Source organism: Carlito syrichta, unplaced genomic scaffold, assembly GCF_000164805.1.
Source record: "Carlito syrichta isolate Samal-C Ts95f unplaced genomic scaffold, Tarsius_syrichta-2.0.1 Scaffold314772, whole genome shotgun sequence".
Taxonomy (NCBI): Eukaryota; Metazoa; Chordata; class Mammalia; order Primates; family Tarsiidae; genus Carlito; species Carlito syrichta.
The window spans coordinates 396,747-405,158 of record NW_007258868.1 but is presented as its reverse complement, the minus strand read 5'-3'; the positions used below and the strand labels follow the sequence as shown (position 1 = coordinate 405,158).

Here is an 8,412-nt window from a genome sequence, read left to right as displayed (position 1 = left end):
ATCCAAGTAATCCAACTATTATCTCTGTTTTCAGATGACATAATTTTATATGTAGAAAACCCTAAAGAGTTGACAAAAAATCTATTAGAACTAATAAACAAATTCTGTAAAATTGCAGGATACAAAGTCATCAGACAAAAATCAGTTGCCTTTTTATACACCAATAAAATGAACCATCTGAGAAAAATTGAGAAAACAATCCCCATTTACAACAACATCAAAATACTTAGGAATTAACTTAACTAAAAAAGAAAAAGACTCTTTCTGCCATCTTGGAGCCCACGGAGGACTGCTGGGAACAGAACTTCTAAGAGGCAAATATGTCTGGAAGGCTGTGGTCCAAAGCCATTTTTGCTGGCTATAAGCGAGGTCTCCAGAACCAAAGGGAGCACACAGCTCCTTTCAAAATTGAAGGTGTTTATGCCTGAGATGAAACTGAATTCTATTTGGGCAAGAGATGTGCTTATGTATATAAAGCAAAGAACAACACAGTAACTCCTGACGGCAAACCAAAAAAACCCAGAGTAATCTGGGAAAAGGCAACTCGGTCCCATGGATACAGTGGCATGGTTCGTGCCAAATTCCGAAGCAACCTTCCTGCTAAGGCCATTGGATACAGAACCCATGTAATGCTGTACCCCTCAAGGATTTAAACTAATGGAGAGTAAATAAATAAAAGTGGGAAAAAAAGAGAGAGACCTGTATGCAAAAAAACACAAAACATTAATGAAAGAACTTAAAGAAGATGTACATAATTGGAGTGACTATTCATGGTCATGGAATGGAAGATGTAATATTGTTTAAATGTCCATACTGACCAAAGTGTTCTGCAGATCAAATGCAACCCTTATTAATATCCTAATGGCATTTTGGGGCAGATAGACCAAAAAAATTCTAAAATTTGTACAGAATCTCAAGGGATCATGAATTGCCAAAATAATCTTGAAAAACAAGAACAGAGTTGGAGCACCCAGAAATATACTCTTAGAGTATGTTCAAATGATCTTCAACAAGAGTGCCAAGACCAAGACCACACAATAGGGAAAGGACAACTTTTCAAAAAATTGTGTTAAGAATGTGTAAAAGAATGAAGTTAGGCCCTTATCTTACATACAAAAATTAACAAAAAATTGATTAAATAGCTAAACATTAAAATGTAAAACTATAAACTTCCTAGAAGAAATCACGGGAAAATTCTTATCATTTTGGATTTGGCAAGATTTTTTGTGTGTTTGTTTGTGATATTTATTGAACAAGCAACAAAAACAAAAGTAAACAAATGGCACTACATCAAATTTTAAAACTTCTGCACATCAACAGAGTGAAAAGGCAACCTACAAAATGGGAGAAAATAATTGCAAATCATATATCTGATAAGTGCTTAGTACCCAAAATATATTTTTTACAAGCTTAACAATAACAACAACAAAAAACAAGTGATCCAATTGCTATGGTCCAAATATATTTGTCTCCCCCAAATTTATATGCTGAAAAACTACCCCTTTAAGGTTATAGTATTAGGAGGTGGGGCCTTTGAGAGGTGATTATGTCATGAGGGTAGATCCCTCATGAATGAAATTGGTGTTTTTTATATAAGAAGTCTAAGAAAGACACTGCCACCATCTGCCATGTGAGGACACAGTAAGCAGGACATTACCAGACATGAAATTTTCTGGTACCGTGATCTTGGACTTCACAGCCTCCAGAACTATGAGAAATAAATTTATGTCTTTTATAAGCCACTTGGCCTATGGTATTTTGTTATAGCAACCCAACTGGACTAAGACACCAATAGAAAAATAGAGACCCTGAGTAGATAGTTCTCCAAAGAAGACACATAAGTGGCCAACAAGCATATGAAAAATGCTCAACATTATTAATAGAGTAATGTAAATCAAAATCACAATGAGATACTAACACACACACACACACACACACACACACACACACACACACACACACCAGAAAATAACAATTGTTGCAATATTGAGGGAGAAGAACAAAGTTGGGGCACTGACACTACCTGACTTTAAGACTTACTTTAAAACTACAGCAGTCAAGACAGTGTGGTATTGGTGAATGAAAGGACAAACACATCAGCGGAACACAATAGGCCACATAAATGTAGCTGACCCTTGAACAAAGAGGTTTGAATTGCACAGGTAGATTCCCTTCCACCTCTGCCACCCCTGAGATGGCAAGACCAACCCCAACTCTTCCTCCTCCTCCTCAACCTACTCAATGTTAAGACAGTGAGGATAAACGCTTCCACTTAATAAATAGTAAATATATTTTCTCTCATGATTTCCTTAATAATGTTTTCTTTTCTCTAGCTTACTTTATTGTAATAATACGATCCATAACACATATATTATACACAGTACATGCTAATTGACTGCTCACATTATCCATAAGGCTTCTGGTCAACAGTAGGCTATCAGTAGTTAAGTTCTGGGAGAATCAAAAGTTATACATGGATTTTCAACTGCACAGGGTTTGGCGTTTTTAACCTCCATGTTGTTCAAGGATCAACTGTATAAGTCAACTGATCTTTGACAAAGGAGCAATGGAGAAAAGATGATCTTTTCAGAAACTAGTGCTAAGGCCAGGCACAGTGCCCAGCACATTGGGAGGCCAAGGAGGGAGGATTTATTGAGCTCAGGAGTTAGAGACCAGGCAAGGCAAGATAGCAAGACCCTGTTTCTACAAAAAATTTAAAAAACATCTGGATGTGGAGTTTCCTGTCTGTAGTCCTAATTACTCGTGAGGCTGAGGGAGGAAGATCACTTGAGTCTAGGAGTTTGAGGCTGCAGTAAACTATGATTGTGCCACTGTACTCAGCATGGGTGACAGAGTGAGACCCCGACTCAAAACAAAACCTAGTGCTGAAGCAACTGGACATTCACATGCAAAATAATGAAGCTAGACACAGACCTTATACCCACTATAAAAATTAACTCAAGCCAGGCGCAGTGGCTCACACCTGTAATCCCAGCACTTTGGGAAATGAAGGCTGGAGGATTGCCTGAGCCCACAGTTTCAAGACCCACCTGGGCAACATGGTGAGACTTCATCTCTACAATAAATCAAAAATTAGCTGGGCATTATGGCACACCCCTATAGTTCCAGTTACTTGGAAGGCTGAGGTGAAGGACCACCTGAGCCCAGCAGATCGAGGCTGCGGTAGCCGGGAGCAGCATGCCACTGCACTGCAGCCTCGGTAAAAGAGTGAAACTCCAACTCAAAAAAAAAACACCTCAGAATGAATCTAGACCTAAAACGCATTTGTAAAATGCAAAACTATAAAACTCCTAGAAAGTAACAGAGGAAAAATATAGATAACCATTGGTACAAAAATGACTTTTTAGGTGCATAACCAAACACATAGTCCATGAAAGACATAATTGATAAACTGCACTTTATTAAAACTAAAATCTTCTGTACTGCAAAAGACAATGAGAATGAGAAGATGAGATACAGACTAGGGAAAATATTTGCCAAAAACACATTTGATAAAGGCCTGTTATCCAAGATACTATACAAAGAACCCTTAAAACTCTACATAAAAAATTAAACAACCCAGTTTCAAAATGGGCCAAAGACCTTATCAGACACCTTGAAAGGACATAAGATAAAGACAATATAACCAAAAGGCAGCCATTTTAACATTGCTTAGCTTTATCATGTTTTTCTTTTTTTTTTTTTTTTTGAGTTGGAGTCTCACTCTGTCGCCCAGACTGGAGTGCAGTGGCCGCTCCCAGCCACCGCAGCCTCGACCTTGCTGGGCTCCGGCGATCCTTCCCCCTCAGCCTTCCGAGTAGCCGGAATTACAGGCAGGCGCTACCACGCCCGGCTGATTTTTTGATTTATTGTAGAGATGAGGTCTCGCCCCGCGGGCTCAGGCAATCCACTCACCTCAGCCTCCCAAAGGCGCGGGATTACAGGCTGAGCCACCGATTCCGGCTATCGTGTTTTTCTAACTGTTTGTTCATTCTATTCAAGGACAGAACCTGTTCCTCAGAAGTAGATATCGATACTTGTTTTACAACCCCCTCCCCAGCTTGTTTTGTAAACAAGTTAACCTAAGCCCTTCATGACCTTCATGACCCAGACCCATCAACATGGCAGCAATCGTGTGACTAACCCACCCATCTGCCTGCCATCCATCACCTGACGTCAGTACCTGGGCTTGCTTGTCCCCTTCGTGATGACATGAAAAAGACCACCACCCGATACGACCTGCTTCCAACTCAGCAAAATTCTACATAACTTCACCTCCTGAGTGGGTTATTTAATTTTATACTTAAAACCTATTTCATTTAATAAAAAAAAAAGAAAAAAGACTTGCTCCCATCAAAGGGAAGGTTTAAAAGCATTAAACCTTAGGCAGCCATTTGCCATTGCTTTGCTAAAACTCTGGTCTGGTCACGTGGCTCTTTTAGCTATGGTCAACATTGTTTTCCCAGTTTTGGACCCCTCCCCCATCTTTGACTCCCACCCCATCTTGGCCCCATCTTGAATATCCTCTCTCTCTCTTCCCCCATTCTCTCTCTCCCTAATTAATTTTCCGAATAAACTATATTTTCCAGTCTAATTTCTGTACAATTCTTTGCATCTTTCACGTGGCATGGGATTGCAGACCATGGGGCCTGACCTAACATTTTGGAGGCCCTGCTGGGATTTTAACCTAAAACACCTCATCCGTGATATATAGCTAGCAAAGAAGCATATGAAAAGATGCTCCACATCATATAATCAGGGACTGCGAATTAAAACAATGAAGAAATACCACTACACACCTATGAGAATAGCTACAATTAAAGACTGACCATAAAAAGTATTGGCAAATATGTAGAGCAGGCATGTTCAACCTGTGGTTCACAGGCCCCATGCAGCCCAGGACAACTAATAATGCGGCCCCACAAAATCTTTTAACATCATGTGTTTTTTAGCATTTATTTTCTTGTGACCCCATGTGTAGTTCCATTTTTGAAGTTCACAATCATGCCATATTCACGACATCGCTTTTTTGCAGCACCTATATTTGTGAGCAGTTGTTTTTAATTATGAAGCACAGGAAGAGCAAAATTTACACAAACATTTCTGACGAGCACCTTGAAAACTCACTTAGAATTGCAACCGCTTCTATGGAACTAGACATTGATAGATTACTTTTACAAAAACAAGGTCAAATTTCCCACTAGTTTTATATTGTTCTCCTTTTTCTAACTTTGTAATAAAAAAATTAAAAATAAAAGAAGTCTTATTATGTATATACACTAGCTATATCATAACTTATGTGCAGCCCAAGACAGTTTATCTTTACTTGATACGGCCCAGGGAAGCCAAAAAGTTGGACATTGCTGATTAGAGTCATTAATTCTCTGCTGGTAGAAATATTAAATGATACAACCAGTTTGATAATCAGTTTGGAAGTTTTTAAAAAAATTTTGTTAAATTTTATATTCTTAACAAAGTTTGCAGGTTCTGTCAGTTTGCCAGATTCTTAAAAAGCTAAATATATACCTATTATATAACTCAGTAATTCCACTTCTAGGTAATTTTCCAAGAAAAATGACAGCCGATGTCCATACAAAGACTTACATAAAAATGTTCACAGACATTTATTTGTAATAGAAAGAAAGAAAGAAAATAACCCAAATAACCATAAATAAACAATGGATAAACAAATTGTAGTATATCCATCTAATGGAATAGTAATCAGCAATAAAAAAATAGCAACATGGGTGAATCTCAAAGTATTTATGCTAAAGGAAAGCAGCCAGGCAAAATAAATACATAATGGATAATTACATAAAATTCTAGAAAAAGCAAATTACAGAAACAGAAAGTAGATGAATGATTCAAGACGGGAGAGGCCAAAGGGAGGGATTACTAAGGGAAACAGAAAGTTTTCAGAGTGACAGATTTTTTATCTTGATTGTGATAATGGTTTCATGTGTGGTTACATATGTCAAAACATATCAAATTATACACTTTAAAATACACAGTTTATTGTATGCCAGTTATATCTTGGCAATGCTGTTTAAAAAAACAAAACAAAAATGACCCAGCAGAGATCTAATCAGCAAAAGTCAGAATATGTAAACTCCACAGAACAACAATCTGGTTTCAACAAATAAACAGTAAGAAAAAAAAGGAAGGGAAAATGACAGATTAAAAGTTACTTAACACACATGTTAATGAAATGGAATTTGTGGCCTCTCTGTTTGGCTCCTGATCTGAAGAAATCAAATAAAAAGAAAAAACTCTATAAGATAATTGGGGAAATTTGGAAACTAACTAGGTAGTTGCCAATGAGAAAGTATTGTCAGCCAGGCCTGGTGGCTCAAACCTGTAATCCCAATACTTTGGGAGACCAAAGCAAGAGAATCACTTGAAGCCAGAAACTAGAGACTAGTCTGGGCAACATAGTAAGATCCCATCTCTACAAAAAAAAGTTTTTATTTATTTAAAAAAGAAATTGTTGTGTATTTTTAATACATAATAATGATATTGTTATTATATTTTTAGAAAAGAGTCCTACGGACCAGGCTGGTGGGGAAGTTATGAAAGATGTGTAGATGATGGACTATTGCACAGCCATAAAGAAGGACAAAATTATGAACTGCAACTTGCATGGACTTAAGAGTCTATAATACTCAGTGATCTATCACAGAAACAAAGAGAAACAAACATAAGTGGACCTTGAATGATTATCATAATACTATAAGAAAGGGATTGGCAGTAGTGGGAAACTGCCAGAAGAGGGAGGAAGGGGGAAACACCTTATCAACAAGGGTACCTGCATGACCATTTGTATACCTGACCCTGAATTGTCTCCTACATTTTAAAAATTTTTTAAAAATAGAAAAAAAATAGAAAGATGTGTATATGTACTGTTTGTGAGAGGATTTGGAAACTGTCGTGAGTGTTGGTACTCCACCTAGAAAAAGCAACTTCAGAGTACAACTCATTGAAGATCCCACTGTTGAAAAGGAGGTTGAGATTTGAAAAAAAAAAAGTGCTAATGACATACAGTAAAAGAGAAGAAGACTTTCCTAGTCTAAGAGAATATAATGACTTCCTAGAAGAAGTGGAAGACATTATTTTCAACTTGACCGACAACGTGGATTTGGACAACACCAAAAAGAAAATGGAGATAATACTATAAGAAAAACAATGATGTTATTCAGAAAAATAAGTTAAAGCTGACTTGAGAATAAGAAGAATTGGAAGATGCTTTAGAAGTAGAACGACGGGAAAATGAACAAAGACGACTGTCTACACAAAAGGAAGAACAACTTCCAACAGATTCTGTAAAGAAAGAATAAGTAGGCCTTTTTAGATGAGCTCTGATCTCCCAGTTGCTCTGCTTTTTGCTCAGCATAAAGATAGATCCACCCAATTAGAAAAGCAACTTGAAGGACCTTGAACAACTATAGTAATCCTATGAGATAGGGATTGGCAGTAGTGGGAAGCTGCCAGGGGAGGAGAGGCACACCTCATCAACACGGGTATCTGCATAATGAACATTTGTATACCTAACCCTAAATTGTACCCCACATCTTTAAAATTAAACATTTTTTTTTTAAAAGAAGAGTAACTTGAGAAATTCAAACCTATAAAACCCAGCATATCTTCCACAGGCATCAAAATGGGTCAACGTATTTCACCAGCACTTATTGAAAAACCTGAAGAAGCTCTGTATGGATACAGAACCACTGCAAATTAGAGACATATGAATCACAGGTTCCTGAGCTTGAGATGCTAGGAAGACTTGGGTATTTAAACCATGTCAGAACTGCATTTCCACGGGATGTAGCTTGAGGCTATACTTTTTCTCTGGCTTGTCACAGAGCTCTGCAGGGTACATTTTGGCAGCCCAGTTAACCTTTATTTCTCCATTTATAAGATTTGGACCTTGGAACTGAACAAGGGAGCTAGCAAAAGTAAAGCAGACTTGTAAAATTATAGCCATAAGCAGCCAACAACACAGTGCTACCACTAGCAGTGGTGCTAAAGTATTCATAAAAATAAAATTTCAGAACTAAGTTGAGTAATATAGAGAAAGAAATATAGAGAATATTTGTGAAATATATTTTTTACTTTTTTTTCTGATGGGGTCGACACATTGAGTAAGCCTCATCTAATGGAAGAGAGGAAAAAATAATTCACCTATATATATTTGAGGTTGACAGACTTATAAAATCTTTTAAAAGGTAAAACTAGATTTTATATTAAGAAAAAAAAAAAGAAGCCACGTACAGTAGGTCACACTTTTAATCCCAACACTTTGGGAGACCAACAAAGGAGGACCGCTTGAGCCCAGGAATTCGAGACCAACCTGAGCAACATACAAAAACAAACAAAACACAAAAAACAGTCAGACATGGTGGCACGCCTGTAGTC

General features: G+C 37.4%; 2 pseudogenes; both read left to right on the top strand.

Annotated features, from left to right (window-relative positions):
* The first annotated feature begins 320 nt into the window (after nt 1-320).
* Nucleotides 321-653, top strand: LOC110596855 (annotated as a pseudogene).
* Nucleotides 654-4,121: 3,468 nt separating this feature from the next.
* On the top strand, nt 4,122-7,893 carry LOC103274432 (annotated as a pseudogene).
* The last annotated feature ends 519 nt before the right edge of the window (nt 7,894-8,412 follow it).